The following is a 15,032-nucleotide window of genomic DNA, read 5'->3' on the forward strand; positions in this document are numbered from 1 at the left end:
GGTAGCCTGTGGAGGAGGTGGGTGACCCTCAGCTAGGGACCTGAGCATACACTTCCCACCTCACACAGGCGCGTGCGCGGAGGAAACAGAGCAGCTGTGACGAACCAAGGCCAGCTTGGGCGGGGAAGAGTGGGAAAGGGGGATGGGCTGTCAGATCGCTAAATCCAGTTGCATCCAGAAAGGACGAACTTGCTGGGTGCCCTATTAGGACAATAGTTCTGAGGACCAGAAGCAATTTAAGCAAAGTCTGCATTACCTGGCCCAACCCATGTTTCCCCCGCAGCCTTTACTCCCTCCCGACCTGTTGTCCATCTTGGATCAAACTGACCCCTAGAATAAAAGTCAGCATGTGGATGTAACGGGCTGGGGCTGCCCACAAACCGGCCCTGTGAGTGCTTTGGAAAAAAACGCCTTGCCAGGAAAGAATGATTCAGAGACATCAGGGCTTCCACTCTCAATCTCAGGTCTCAGGGCAGTTTCAGGTCTAGGTCAAGAGTTGAAACAGCCCAGACAAACCATCCTCAGCTCCCTCAAAGTGAGGCTGCTCTGAACCTATCTGAGGTTTCTGGTCAGGCCTGTTCAGAAGCTTGACTAGGCCTCACTTTTCCATTGGCGGCATGTTCTGTTAATTTGGAAATTTTCATGAATTATTTTGAAAGCATCCATGACTGGGGGAAAGAAGTGGATGCCTGATTTGTCACTTTTATTTTTTCATTATTATTGTTATTTTTTGAGACAGTGTCTAGCTCTGAAGCCGAGTCACTGTCTGGGGTAAATGACCGAGATTCGTTGTCTCATGGCCATGGAAAACTAGGACGCAGACATACAAAGAGTGAGGTTCAGAGCGGAAGTTTAATAGGCGAAAACCCCGTTTTCTTTCTTTCTTTCTTTTTTTTTTTTTGAGATGGAGTCTCGCTCTGTCGCCCAGGCTGGAGTGCAGTGGCGTGATCTCGGCTCACTGCAAGCTCCGCCTCCCGGGTTCATGCCATTCTCCTGCCTCAGCCTCCCGAGTAGCTGGGACTACAGGTGCCTGCCACCACGCCCAGCTAATTTTTTTCGTATTTTTAGTAGAGACGGCGTTTCACTGTATTAGCCAGGATGGTCTCGATCTCCTGACCTCGTGATCCGCCTGGCTTGGCCTCCCAAAATGGTGGGATTACAGGCGTGAGCCACCGTGCCCAGCAGAAAAAAAACAAAAACAAAAATCCGTTTTCATGGTAAAGGTTAAACTTTACCATGTTACCCAGGCTGGTCTCGAACTCCTGTGCCCAAGTGATCCACTTGCCTCGGCCTCTCAAAGCACTGGAGTTGCAGACATGAGCCACTGCCCCCAGCCATCACTTGAATTTTTTGTTTAACTGAGGTCAATTTACATGACACACAACTAAGCATTTTTTTTTTTGAGACGCGTCTCACTCTGTCGCCTTGCTGGAGTGCAGTGGTGCTATCTCGGCTCACTGCAACCTCCGCTTCCTGACTTCAAGCGATTCTCCTGCCTCAGCCTCCCAAGTAGCTGGGAATACAGGCACATGCCACCATGCCCAGCTAATTTTTGTATTTTTAGTAGAGATGGGGTTTCACCATGTTGGCCAGGATAGTCTCGATCTTTTGACCTCGTGATCTGCCCACCTTGGCCTCCCAAAGTGCTGGATTACAGGCATGAACCACTGCACCTGGCCCAAAACTAAGCCTTCTTTTTTTTTTTTTTTGAGATGGCGCATCCTTAAGTGTACAAGGCAGTGACATTTAGTACATTCATAGTGTTGGGCGATCTGTATCTAGGTCCAAAACATTTTTGTCACCCCAAAAAGTTATCCCATATCCATCAAGCAGTCCCTCCCATTTCTCCCTCCTACAGCCGCTGGAATCACCAATCCACTTTCCATCTCTACAGATTTAACGATTCTGGATACATCACGTAAACACATTATGCAACAAATGGCCTTATGTGTCTAGTTTCTCTCACTTTGTGTAATATTTTCATGGTTCATCCATATCGTAGCATGGATCAGAACTTTATTCCTTTTTTTTTTTTTTTTTTTTTTTTTTGCGACGGAGTTTTGCTCTGTTGCCCAGGCTGGAGTGCAGTGATGCTGTATTCATCCATCACTTTTATTTTTTGCCACCTCTTAATATCTTGGATGTTGAGGCATCTGAAGATGAAACTGGGTCACAGAGTCCCTCCTGTGTTCTTCGAAAAGGAAGCAACTTGTAAAGGAAGTGAGGACAACCCAAAGTGCAACTCCCTAAATTCGGTACCTTTAGGTTAAACACACATTTAGCTGGTTAGGAAAGTCTCCTTCTGACTCTGCTGTGAAGGAGACAAGAGAGATCTTTGATGTATTTATTTATTTTCTTGCTTAAAATAAAGCACTGAGCTTGAATTCCCTAAATGGGTCTCTCTTCTCTGATTAGACAGTTTTCTTAATGCTATAAAGTGGACTTTTTGGGCAGGATAGAAATACGATGGGTGAGTTCAGTTCTCCAAATCTTGAAGTATAAATACAGCAGGGCTTGAACAATGAGATGAGAGACAGACATCTGCTGTGGGGCTTGGTGTTTGGGTTTGGCTTGTCTCCACCCTTGGGGTTCAGCCTCCACCTTATCACCAGCCCACCATTTGTGCTCACAGACCTGGGGTCCAATCAAGACAAGAGAGCTCCTTTTTCTCTGATCTCTTTCCTTACCCAGCCACAAATTACAACAGAGGAGATGAGATAAAGAGAGGAACCTAACAGTGTGTTTGCCACCCAGTAACAAGAAAGCGGCATGAGAAGGGCAAATTGATGTACAGTTAGACCTGGCTGGGAGCAGAGAAAGCTCTCTTTCCTTGTGGGTGACTCACAGTGTGAACCTGCTAATGCTGAGGGACCAGCCAGGGCAAGCGCCCCTTTGACTTTATTCCCAGAGGATGGACTCCCGGATATCCAGGCTGAATTTCACTAGCAGATTTTTCTAGAATTTTCCCCAGAGTCCATTTACTTGAATTAGAGTACTTACAGTGAAGCTGGGGTCTGAACCTGTTAATTAAATGCGATTGGTGGAAACAACAGCTTTATGGGGCTACGGCAGAATTGGTGGATGGATTTCTCCACTCTGAATATAACTCTGGTTTTATTCTAGTATTCCTGTCACTCTTAGCTTTGAGATCCTGTTGGGGTCTTAGCCTTTTTCTGGGACAGCCTATAAGCTTCCAGCATTGCTTTATCCCCAACCTCATACTGAAGTGGTAGAAAAAAGGGAAAACAAGAAGCAGGAAACTCGAATTTTAGATCCAGTTCCTGCCATGGGCAAGTCATTACCATCTCAGTGTTGTGATCTCTAAAATGAAAGAGAGAGGGGAGACGTTTGCCCAGGTGTGTTCTGTATATACCACTTCTGTGTGTCATTGTTTGAAGGATGACCTGGGGGAGGCTTTGGTCCCCACCCCTTTCCAGCCTGCTGATTACTTGGATAGAGGAAGACCTCAGGCAAAGAAATGCAGATAAGTCAGGAAGTGTAAGTCCTGAGGGCATGGCTTACACACATGGCATGAATTTCCCTAGTGTTCTGCATTTAGGATGCTATCAATTTTCACGTTAAAAATCACAGTAAAATGGAACAAAATGTTAATTTTTGTGGTTATTGTTGTTTTTTGTTTTTTGAGACGGAGTGTCGCTTTATCACCCAGGCTGGAGTGCAGTGGTGCAATCTTGGCTCACCGTTCACGGCAACCTCCGCCTCCCGGGTTCAAGCGATTCTCCTGCCTCAGCCTCCCGAGTAGCTGGGACTACAGACGCCCGCTACCATGCCTGGCTAATTTTTTGTATTTTTAGGAGAGACGGGGTTTCACCATGTTAGCCAGATGGTCTCCATCTCCTGACCTCGTGATCCACCCACCTCGGCCTCCCAAAGTGCTGGGATTACAGGCGTGAGCCACTGCACCCGGCCCAAAAAGTTAATTTTTGCTCTTTGTTGTTTTTGTTGTTAGTTATGGTTAGTTGTTAGTTAGTTGTGCTCCCCCACTCCTCCACCCCCACCCTTGGCAAATAGTATAATGACTTAACAAAGAAGGAAGTTCACTTTTATTTCACACAACAGACCAAAGTGGTCCAGGGCCCGAGGGTTGACTCTGCCATTGTCCGCACCCAGCTTCCACCTTCGGTCTAGGATGGCTGCTTTAGGTCTTGTCAAGACCCAGGCAACAAGGAAGGAGAACGGCAGCAGAAGAATAGGGTCTGGAGGCAGGGAGCATAAGGCCGATTCATGTTGCAGTTCTAGAAATAAATCAAACGGAAACACCTCAGCTATGACAGGAAATATCCTCTCCATTTACATAGGGTGTACACTGAGTAAAGGAGTTTGTAACTTTACTTCATCCACTTCATTTACATAGGGCATACACCAAGTAACCAATGAAAACCTCTAGAGGGTATTTAAACCCCAGAGAATTCTGTAATTCCAGAGAATTCCAGAGAATCTCTGAATTCCAGAGAATTCAGCCCCTAATGATCGGACCACTCCCACCCTATGGAGTGTACTTTCGTTTTCAATAAATCTGCTTTTGTTGCTTCATTCTTTCTTGCTTTGTGCATTTTGTCCAATTCTTTGTTCAAGATGCCAAGAACTTGGACACCTTCAACTGGTAACAAAATGGCAAGAGGACACTCACACCTTCCTTAGTAGGATATGATCTGGAAGTGGCACATATTCTACTCGTTTCATTACAAGATTTAGTCACATGGCAACATATTAAGCTGCAGAAAGGCTATAAAATGTTGTCTGTAGCTTGGCTATGTGCCTAATTAAGATTCAGGGCTTTGTTTTAGAGATGGGGAGAATGACTATTGGTGGACCATGCTATTCTCTGCCAGTAGGCTCATTATTTTCCAAAATGACTTGTGTCGAAGTTCAGTGCCACTAAAATTGCATGGTCATGCCAGTTTAGCAAGTGTTTATTAGGGATCTTTTATTGTGTAAAACCTCCAGACACCATGGGAATGTTGATATGGAATATGCAGGCAACGGTTAGCACACAAGAAACAACTATAGACAGGGACTAACTTAAATGCTGACTTTCATAGTTCATACCCCACATATTTTGGAAAGGATCAGCAAAATCTGGAGTATGCAGGAATTTCCCTGGAGGAGGTGACTCCAGGTGGAATCTGCAGGATGGTGTTTCTCACCAACTCCTGTATCGGCTCATAGGGTCAGGGGTCACTAAAGGAAGTCCTCACTTGACCCTCAATGCCATTCTAACCAACTTGTTAACCTTTTCACTGTATCTTTCCACTGTCAACATTGCAAAATGATAGGGTTTTGAAACGTACTTCCTCTTTCTTTTCACTTCATCTTTACGGACATATTAATGAGTGGAGTAAAGCACTCAGAAGAACAGCAGGAAAAGAGGATTCATGTATGTCAGAGGAGCTGAAGGCTCTCAATAGGTTCAGAGAATGCAGGTCTTCCAGCTGCTGAGGGTGTATGCTTCCACTATGCCTCATAGCAACCCCTGAACAAAGTGGGGTCTCTAAAGTTCTATTAACAGGCTCAATTACTAAACACCTTTAACCAGAAAATATCCCCTCTGGGTCCTTTTCCTTTACATTCCATGAGTTGGAGAAGGGAAGGAATTAGTGTAGTAGTTGAATGAATGGCTGAATGAAATGATACAGTTGATAGTGTAAGACTCTACAAGCAGCAAAAGTCTTGACTATAAAAGATACTTCATTAAAACTGAGAAGAAGATATTCATTTTTGTCCCCCGCTCCCCGGATTTTCATCTCTTAGCCATTCTCCACATTCCTCCAAAATGTGTCCTGTTTGGCAGGATCTCATGCTCTACTTTCTTGTTCTACATTTTCTGGAGTCTAAGCCTACCTTCTCTTCTCCCATTCTTCATTCCTCTATCCACCCATCTATCCTGTCATCTACCCATCCAACCATCCATTTGTGAGAAATAAAATTTAAAAGCTGTTGGAACCCCAAAAAACACTTTGAGAGATGTGAGTGTGATTTGAGTCACATACAGTTGCTATTTTTGTTTCTCAGATTATAGATTAACTATTTTTCTTATTTTTCTTGTTCTCTATCATGGCTAGAGGCAATTAAATGACCTCAAGGACAAAAACCTCCTGCCTTCTAAATTAATGACCATTGTTACAGACTAACTTCCCCTGTGTTGTGTTGCTTTGCTTAGACCAGATGACAGACAGCCCATGACTATTACACCCTCTGTAAAAGGTGACAAATGCACCCTTTACAAAAAGAAACTGCCTATAACCAATCAAGTTGCTGTAACTATGTGACAACTTTATGAAAAATGCTGTAATCCTGCTAAAAACTCCTCTGTCTCTGTCTATATAAATGAAACCTTAACTTCTGTATTTTAAACTCTGACTCCATTTCTTTGGAATTGGTGTTTCCGGGTAGGCCATCCTCAAACTGCACTTGAATAAACTCTTTGAAAGTTGGGGTTCCGGCTGGGCATGGTGGCTCAAGCCTGTAATCCCAGCATTTTGGGAGGCTCAGGCGGGTGGATCACCTGAGGTCAGGAGTTCGAGATCAGCCTGACCAACATAGCGAATCTCCGTTTCTACTAAAAATACAAAAAATTAGCCAGGCGTGGTGGCAGGTGCCTATAATCCCAGCTACTTGGGAGGCGGAGGCAGGAGAATCACCTGAACCTGGGAAGCGGAGGTTGCAGTGAGCCGAGATCAAGCCATTGCACTCCATCCTGGGTGACAAGAGCGAAACTCCTTCTCAAAAACAAACAAACAAACAAACAAAAAAAACCAGAGAAAGTTTGGATTCCAACAGCTTTTAAATTTTGTTTTTCACAAATGGGTGGTTCTGACTCTTTAGATTATTTTATAATATTTTATTATAGTTTGACACATCTATCCATCCTCCCATCCCTCTATCCATCCATCCATCCAACCAAACATTCAGGTAAACTAATGTAAACCAGAGTGTTATTGGCTTTAAAAATCATAACATTACATTGTTCCCAGTTGAGAGAATTTCTGGCATAATAACAGACTAAAGGGGTAGATATTGAGGGAGAACACAGAGTGGGTTTAACTATCTTATGTTCTCTACTTAATCAATAGCTGGTTAACTTAAATCTGTTATGCCAGGATAAAAACAAATTTGAAGATGGTTCTGCTCAGTCCACAGTCACTTCTGCCTAGTTGCTATCATTATAGAATGTGAAATAAACTGCAGCTGTGGCCACAAAGTCCCTTTTGCTGAGGCTGGGAGGGCCCAGGTTGCAGCAGATGCGGAGGCCTCTGCCAGGCACCTGCCCTGGTCTTGCTGCTGACCTCCTTGCAGGGTTTCGGTGGTGGAGCTCCTCCTGTGGTCAGGTCACTGGGATTTCGAATACGATCTGTCCTGTCATCACTTTCACTTTGATTAGCTTCATTCTGAAGAACTTTCGACAGCATTCGCAAACATGGGTCGGCATGAGAAAACCAGTTCCTCTGTATAGGACTGATTTAATCTCTTTGTATAGAGGCTGATCTTGGGAAAAAATACACTCCTGTTTACGTCAAACATACAGGACGCGTCAGCCCACAGCCACTCTCAATGCTTCCTGGGTTTTCTTGGTGGGGGCCCCTCTGCATCACTGGGACAGTGAGTGAAGAGATTGGCCCTGATGTGTCAGTCCCTGCTGGGCTTGATGCTGTTGTCTCTGGGTGTAATCAAACAATCTGTATCTTAGTGGGACATCCTGCTTGCTCTGTGTGACTCAGAGCTCTCAGGCAGCTGGTTGAAGCTTTGTTTATAGTAGTGCCACCCACTCACTCCACACCCCCGACTCCCTATAAACTACTCCACAGGTGGCCAGACTTTTGGTGCAAATAAAAGTTTGTCAACTGTTGCACCCTTTCTCCTGTCTTTTTTTTTTTTTTAACTTATCTAAACAAAATTAAGCTGTGGGGAGTTCATTAATAAAAGGTTTCTTTTACAACATTATTGGCACTCTGCAAGGCGCTTTGGAGGAGAGTGGGAAGATCAATATTACCTAGAGTAAAATAGCAGGGCAGATATTACTCAAGGGAAATCGGTTCTTAATAAGAGAGAGAATATGGATTTCTATCCGGGCAGTCAGTTTGAATATGATGAAACAGCGTGTTAGAGTCGGCGGTCTGGTAATTATCTGAGAAGTCTTAGAGACTATAAATGTGTGTGTGTGTTTTAAAAGAACAAACCAAAAAACCTCTCAGCCAAAGCTTTTCAGAAATAAAAAGCAAGTATTTCCACAGATGACCAGACACCAAAAAATTAGAACAATGTGAATCCATTAAATGACAAAAGTGCAGAGCATTTGATTATTTTCTGTATGGATCTAAAACCACAGAAATGGTGTGATGACTGCCTGCGTTTGCCTCTGGGAGGGAGGCAGAGAACAGGGAGAAAATGCAGGCTTCTAGATGGGACCGCTAATGAGAAGCCATTCCTCTTCTTTAAGCCTGGGTCTTTTACTTGTCTCTTGGACGCTTCGTGAACATGTGAAAACGGGCAGAAAGCGCAGTGGAATGGTACTGAGAGCACACCAATTTAATGGGGTGCAGGTTACTCTCCATCCTTGTCATGTGAGCCAATTAACCTTCCGGCTGGTGAAATGCAACTGGCAGTTAATTGGGCCATTGTTGAGAACAGTGCAGAGGCCTTAGTACCATTTGCAAATTGCTGAGATAGGAATCTCTGGATGGCTCCTGGGATGAGGGCAAACCAGTTCAGCTGCAGCTAAGGTGGAACCTTGGCTCTTAGGCCCAAGGAGTTTCCAGGTGACCCCTGGAAGTCCCAGTGCATTGCAGTCTTAGCACATTGCTCGAGAAGGTGAGGGAGAAGAAGAGAGAAATGAAAGAAAATTTCCAGATGAAGAAAAGACAGAGGAAGAAAGGAGGGAGGGAGATTGAATAAAAGAAAGAGGGAGAAGGTGAAGAAGGAAAGAGAGAGAGAGAATATATATAATGCTTTTAGGTGTTACCTTTGATCAGGGCGATTGACCAAGGTCAGCTTTCTTCAACGTGTATTCAGAGGAGGGCTCATGTCCTATAAGGTATTAATTGGTGTTTTACGGGGGAAATTTTTAAAAAGTGGGGCAGGGAAATCCGCTGGTCCCACCCATTTGGGAAGTGTTTGGTTCAGCAGGTTTCTCTGGTGTAGCTCCTCTCAGAGCCTTTCGTAAACTGGAGTGCATTATGGAGCTCCAAGATGGGGCCATAGTATACAATTTCTCCTTACATTATTTTATTGAGATATTGTTTATTCAAGGACAAGCAGTCTGAGAAATGGAGTTTTTGAAATAATGATCCAGGCCTTTCCTGCAACACTTAGCTGTTTCTTTCCTTTTCTTTTTTAACCATGCAACAAAACCTTTATTAGCATTTTGAACAGGTTCAGCTATTACTGAAACTTGTAATTTCTAAACTTAAGTTGGGGCAAATGGCTAGACGGCAGAGTAATGCCATCACTGGGCACTGCGGATGCAAGACTGGAGACTTAACAGCCACCCCTCAAGTGCAGGACCAGGTGCAGGGTCGACTCTTTCTGGATGTTGTAGTCAGAAAGAGTGCGGCCATCTTCCAGCTGCTTGCCTGCAAAGATGAGCCTCTGCTGGTCGGGGCTGGGGGTGGGGGGGTGCCTTCTTTATCCTGGATCTTGGCCTTCACATTTTCCATGGTGTCACTGGGCTCCACTTCCAGGGTGATGGTCTTGCCAGTCAGGGTCTTCACGAAGATCTGCATACCACCTCTCAGACACAGGACCAGGTGCAGGGTCGACTCTTTCTGGATGTTATAGTCAGAATGAGTGCGGTCATCTTCCACCTGCTTGACTGCAAAGATGAGCCTCTGCTGGTCCGGGGTAATGCCTTCCTTATCCTGGATCTTGGCCTTCACATTTTTGATGGTGTCCCTGGGTTCCACTTCAAGGGCAATGGTCTTGCTGGTAAGGGTCTTCACGAAGATCTGCATTTTGACCTGTTAGCGGATATGACGAGGCTCCGAAACACCAGTCATGTCCAGCCACAGGGACACCACCACATACTCACCCAACAAAGCCAGTCGTCCCTACCACTGAGCTATTTCTATGCGGGTTCTTCCCTTGGCCCTTAAGCTGGGATAAATCCCTGTCTTCATGCAAAGTTAGAGACATGATTAGATACAAGATCTACAATATTTGTGGATAAAAACCAAACAGTTCCTTAAGAAAACTACAACTTTTTTTTTTTGCTGACACCAGAGTGAAATTTCTCCCATTTATCCCCCATCAGCCTTTGGTAGGAGCACAAAAGCTACGTGGCAGGGCACATTCCAGCACCATGCCCATGACACCAACTCTCGTTCATTCATTCCTTGACGTATTTACATTCAAACTCCGTCCTTGTTTGCTGCTGTGCTGCTGGTTCTGGCTCCAAGCACTTCTTTCTTTCTTTTTTTTTTGAGACAAAGTTTCGCTGTCACCCAGGCTGGAGTGCAGTGGCGTGATCTCAGTTCACTGCAACCTCCGCCTCCTGGGTTCAAGCGATTCTCCTGTCTCAGCTTCCTGAATAGCTGGGAGTGGGCCACCACACCTGGCTAATTTTTGTATTTTTAGTAGAGAGGGAGCCATGTTAGCCAGGCTGGTCTTGAACTCCTAACCTCAGGTGATCCACTTGCCTTGGCCTCCCAAAGTGCTGGGATTACAGGCTTGAGTCATCACACCTGGCCTCCAAGCACTTCTTACTCTGTCCTCAGACTTACGTGCTCATGCCTGACTCCCATATCTTCAAAGTTGAATATGTCCTGATTTGTTTTCTCGTGTTTTGACAATCAGTACTCTCACTTTTTTTTTTTTTTTTTTTTCGAGACGGAGTCTTGCTCTGTCACCCAGGCTGGAGTGCAATGGCGCGATTTCGGCTCACTGCAAGCTCCGCCTCCCAGGTTCACGCCATTCTCCTGCCTCAGCCTCCTGAGTAGCTGGGAATTTGAGATGGAATTTTGCTCTTGTCACACAGGCTGGAGTGCAATGGCGTGATCTCGGCTCATTGCAACCTCCGCCTCCTGGGTTCAAGCAATTCTCCTGCCTCAGCCTCCCGAGTAGCTGGTATTATAGGTGCCTTCCACCATGCCTGGCTAATTTTTGTATTTTTAGTAGAGATAGGCTTTCACCATGTTGGCCAGGCTGGTCTCAAACACCTGACCTCGTGATCCACCCGCCTTGGCCTTCCAAGCTCTTGCAGTTTTTGATACATTCTTTGGCTTTGCCTTCTCCTCTGAACTCAGGGTTTCTAATGTCTTTACAGTCAACCAGTCTCCAGTGCAGCCCCTCACCTTGGATAACCCCACCTGTCACTCAGGTGGCTCATCTGTGGCTCAGTTCCCTCAGTCAGAATAAGCAACAAGTCTCATCTCCACCTCCTCCTGGGATTCACGTACCATCTATCCTCTAAGCCTCTTCCAGTGTCTCAACTGTGCCAGGGTCAGGAAGATTTTTCTTGTAGTGACCTAAATGTTTCTGCCAATGGATGAGTCAGTTACTTCCTCCTGTTTCTTCACAAGGGCAATGGAGAATGTAGAACGCTGCAAAGGGGTATACTGGGCATTGGCGTGTTGGTGCTGAGGTGGGCAGGTCCCTCTCTGCTGCTTGGCAACTCTGCATTCTTCTTCCTGAAAAGGAACAGCTCCCACCCTAGTGTAGCCCTCCAGATGCCCTCTGAGGACCTCCATGGTGTGGAAGGTGCTGGCACAGTTGCCTTAGGTCTGGTTTTCACTGCCAACCCCCTCATGTCATTGAAATGGTGACAACCCCCAGAACCCCCATCCCTGAGAGAACTCCCTCTAGAGACACAGTTTCAAGGGCTTGTGTCCAAACTCTGGGTAGGATTGCCCAGTGGATACAATCCTCTGGGCAGGCTTATGAGATGCTGCCCCAAATGTCCTCCTTCTGTGCAGATTCACTGCTTCCTCTGCAGACTCACGGCGTTCACTGCTCCCCACTGCAGGCATTTACTCCATTTATCTCTCATTTATGAGAGATATATAAATATACAGCAGGAAAATTACCCTTACCCAGAAGCTTAGGGGGAATGAATAAAGGAATCGAAGTACTTAGGCTTCCCTGGCATACCACCCATGAGCTCTGGGAGGGATTAGAAAGAATAATTAACTACTCTTAGAAGCCTCTTAGATCTACTTTCTTCCACTTTCTACAAATGAGGTTCCAACAAGTTGGGCCAAGCAGGAGCATACAATGTGGGGAAACTTAGGCTTCACTCTGTCTCCAAAATTAACAGGAAAAATAGTAGTGGGAAAGGTGCATGTGGAAGGAGTTATGTTTTTAGAAGGTCCAGTTATTTTTCACCAAATACAATTATGGTCTGCTCATTATAGACATTTTGGAAAATGCAGAAAAGTAGAAAGAATAAAAATATGTCTATGAAGATAAATGTGGGAGATTTCACTCTGGTGTCAGCAAAATAAGTAGTTGTATTTTTCTTTAGCAACTGTTTGGTTTTTATCCACATTGTAGATCTTGTATCTCATCATGTCTTTAACTTTGCACAAGTTGCTGGAAAACTCTGGAATGTTCATTTGTGAAATAACTAATTATTTTTGAACAATGTTTATTAAGTGCCCACCATGTGCCAGGAACTCTGCTAGGCTTTGAGGATGTTTGACTGAGCCAAACAGATGTGTGGTTGCCCATGCATACACACCATTCATAGGCGGTGTGACCTGATGGATGTTGACAGGTGTTAATAGGACTCATGGAGTGTGTAGCTAGCACTGTGTAAGCACTTTGCATCTGTGTCAGGAAAATTTAATTTCTTCATTGTATAAATATTCTTCCAGAATTTTTCCCTTCTCCTCACTCCAAGGGGGCTAGCCCACATGATTGTGCTTTCTCCTATGGGTGAGGTTGACAGAGGACAGCTCTGCCCTCAGCTTTTGTGGAAGTCTCTTGGCATAATGTCTTGGGCAAGATTGTGGCTGGGGTCCAGGAGGAAGAGGGGAGAGAGGAGCGTAGGATGGGGGAGGAGGGTGGAATCTGAGAGACAACAGCTTCTAGAGACCTGAAAGGCAACAGAGGGGGCTGGCTGAAAGCAGTATGGACCTGTGAGTTTCTCCCTGGGGAGACTCAGAGGGGAAAGGCTGGTAGCAAACCAGGGAGGAAGACTCCAGGCACCTGTGTTCCCAGCAATAGCAAAGGCCATCAGACTCCCACTTGGGAAGAGAGTAACCCAGCCACCTGACTCAAGGGACCATGGAGACCTTGACAGTGGGCATCTGCTTGCTCACCAGGGTGAGTGATGACAGGGTGTCCCAGTGTTCCAGGATTCTTGAGACCCTTGGGCATTTGTAGAACTCATCTAAGCTGCTTGGGTCACACACTTAATCCATTTTGTGTTGCTATAACAGAATACCTGAGACTGGGTAATTTATAAAGAACAGAAATTTCTCGCAGTTCTGGAGGCTGGGAAGTCCAAGACCAAGGCACTGGCAGGTTCATTGCCTGGTGAGGGTCTGGCCTCTGCTCCACACTGACACCTTGAATGCCGCATCCTCCAGAGGGGTGTGCTGTGTCTTCACCTGGCAGAGGAAGAAGGGCAAAGAGGAGCAAACTCTGTCAAGTCCTTTTATAAGGGCACCTAATTCCATTCACGAGGGCAGAGCTATAATTAGTTACTTTCCAAAGGCTTTTCCTCCCAATATTGTTGCCCTGCGGTCACCTGAATTTTGGAGGGGACACATTCAAACCATAGCACACACCAGTCTTAAGTTCTCTTTGCAACGTAACAGTAGCCAACATTAGCTCACTCCCATCAAATGCTGTCCCACAGCACTGAACTAGCATGTTTTAGCAAGCAGAAAACACACTCTTCCTGCTACTGGCTCTTATATACTCAGAGTTCCAGCTCTCTGTCCTCCTAGGTGTTTGGAACACTACCTGCTATGCAAGATTCACTCAATACGGATTTAATATTATACCATAGGCAGGATTTTTGTCCATTTATAGGGACAAAAGCAACTGGATTTTTCCAGACCAATAGTTCAAGCAACTGGAATTTTCCAGACCAATAGCTCAGCAAGGGATTGTTCGTAGATTAAGTCTCTGTGCTGTACCTACATGTCCAAGCTGAAGGTCTTTGCTAGATTCTTATACTCAGTGTATGCAAAGATGATGAGTATCTCTCAATTATTTCAATTAGTCTTCATAGTTGACCAGTGAGGGCCTATTTCTAGCATCTTCAGGTGGACTAACATACTATTACTATTATCAATTATATTAGTTTCCTGTGACTGACATAAGAAATTTCTGTAAACTTGGTGGCTTAAAACAACAGAAATGTATCCTCTTTCAGCTCTGGAGGCTACAAGTCCAAGATTAAAGTATCAGCAGAGGTGTGTTCCCTCCAGAGGCTCTAGGGAAGAATTTGTTCCCTGACTCTTCTAGCTTCTGGTGGCTCCAGGCATTCCTTGGCTTGCAGCGGCATTGCTCTAACCTCTGCCTGTCTTGACATTACCTCTTCCTCTTCGGTAGGTGTAATCTGCCACTGCCTCTTTCTCATAAGGACATTTATCATTAGACTTAGGGTCTACCTGGCTAATCTAGGATAATCTCTTTATCTGAAGATCCTTCATTACATCTGCAAAGAGTCTTTTTCCAAATAAGGTAACACTCATATTCACATTGATGAATAAGGCCCCCTAAAATGATGTATCAACATCCTAATCCCTGGAATCTTATTTATCACTGTGAATACGAGTGTTGCCCATATCTGTTTACATAGCATCTGTGTGTGTATTAGTATGTCCTTGCACTGCTGTAAAGAAATACCTGAGACTGGGTAATTTATAACAAAAAGAGGTTTGATTGGCGCACAGTTCTGCGGGCTGTGCAGGAAACATGGTGGCATCTGCTTGGCTTTTGGGGAGGCCTCTGGAAACTTACAATCATGGCAAAGGCAAAGGGGGAGCAAGGCATCTCACATGGTGGGAGCAGGAGCAAGAGAGAGGTGGGGAAAGTGCTATACACTTTTAAACAACCAGATCTTG

At 45.1% G+C, this 15,032-nt stretch overlaps 1 pseudogene; it reads right to left on the minus strand.

Moving 5' to 3' along the window:
• Positions 1 to 9,348: 9,348 nt before the first annotated feature.
• LOC101059180 (polyubiquitin-like) lies at positions 9,349 to 9,981 on the minus strand (annotated as a pseudogene).
• Positions 9,982 to 15,032: the final 5,051 nt, after the last annotated feature.

The sequence above is a fragment of the Pan troglodytes genome, chromosome 13 (assembly GCF_028858775.2).
Source record: "Pan troglodytes isolate AG18354 chromosome 13, NHGRI_mPanTro3-v2.0_pri, whole genome shotgun sequence".
NCBI lineage: Eukaryota > Metazoa > Chordata > Mammalia > Primates > Hominidae > Pan > Pan troglodytes.